The following is a 1,154-nucleotide window of genomic DNA, read 5'->3' as shown; positions in this document are numbered from 1 at the left end:
GGATCCCATCAGAACTCCGAAGTTGAGCGTGCTTGGGCGAGAGTAGTACTAGGATGGGTGACCTCCTGGGAAGTCCTCGTGTTGCATTCCCTTTTTAATTTTTTTGCACCGCGTGCAAAACAAAACGCACGAGCGCGACGTATGTTTAGCACGTTTTATTATTTTGCACGTTTACGGTAAGTTTTAGCTCGCTGCTCATTATTCACGCGTCTAGCGGCGGCAAGCGTGTTCTGAAAGGGGTCGAAACCATGGTAAATAGGCACTGGTGCAGTTGAACCGTGGTAAAACTCGTCTCCGTAGTTGAGCGGGAGCGGCCAAAGGAATGTGCAATCGTGTGTGTAGTGGAGCTGGGAGGGGCAAGCATAAGGGACGAAGACGGGGTTAACATGTCGGATGCGATCATAGCAGCACTAAAGCACCGGATCCCATCAGAAATCCGAAGTTGAGCGTGCTTGGGCGAGAGTAGTACTAGGATGGGTGACCTCCTGGGAAGTCCTCGTGTTGCATTCCCTTTTTAATTTTTTTGCACCGCGTGCAAAACAAAACGCACGAGCGCGACGTATGTTTAGCACGTTTTATTATTTTGCACGTTTACGGTAAGTTTTAGCTCGCTGCTCATTATTCACGCGTCTAGCGGCGGCAAGCGTGTTTTGAAAGGGGTCGAAACCATGGTAAATAGGCACTGGTGCAGTTGAACCGTGGTAAAACTCGTCTCCGTAGTTGAGCGGGAGCGGCCAAAGGATTGTGCAATCGTGTGTGTAGTGGAGCTGGGAGGGGCAAGCATAAGGGACGAAGACGGGGGTAACATGTCGGATGCGATCATAGCAGCACTAAAGCACCGGATCCCATCAGAACTCCGAAGTTAAGCGTGCTTGGGCGAGAGTAGTACTAGGATGGGTGACCTCCTAGGAAGTCCTCGTGTTGCATTCCCTTTTTAATTTTTTTGCACCGCGTGCAAAACAAAACGCACGAGCGCGACGTATGTTTAGCACGTTTTATTATTTTGCACGTTTACGGTAAGTTTTAGCTCGCTGCTCATTATTCACGCGTCTAGCGGCGGCAAGCGTGTTCTGAAAGGGGTCGAAACCATGGTAAATAGGCACTGGTGCAGTTGAACCGTGGTAAAACTCGTCTCCGTAGTTGAGCGGGAGCGG

The 1,154-nt window shown here is 50.3% G+C and overlaps 2 non-coding genes and 1 pseudogene across 2 annotated transcripts; all 3 read left to right on the top strand.

The window, feature by feature from the left end:
• LOC123178555 (uncharacterized) lies at positions 1-90 on the top strand (annotated as a pseudogene).
• Positions 91-391: 301 nt separating this feature from the next.
• Positions 392-510, top strand: LOC123178554 (5S ribosomal RNA). Its single transcript, XR_006489669.1, has one exon. It is a non-coding gene; the product is annotated as a 5S ribosomal RNA (ribosomal RNA).
• A 301-nt stretch (positions 511-811) lies between these two features.
• On the top strand, positions 812-930 carry LOC123178553 (5S ribosomal RNA). The gene has a single exon (XR_006489668.1). It is a non-coding gene; the product is annotated as a 5S ribosomal RNA (ribosomal RNA).
• The last annotated feature ends 224 nt before the right edge of the window (positions 931-1,154 follow it).

Source organism: Triticum aestivum, unplaced genomic scaffold, assembly GCF_018294505.1.
Source record: "Triticum aestivum cultivar Chinese Spring unplaced genomic scaffold, IWGSC CS RefSeq v2.1 scaffold87818, whole genome shotgun sequence".
In the NCBI taxonomy this organism is placed as follows: domain Eukaryota; kingdom Viridiplantae; phylum Streptophyta; class Magnoliopsida; order Poales; family Poaceae; genus Triticum; species Triticum aestivum.
This window is presented reverse-complemented; position numbering and strand designations above follow the sequence as displayed.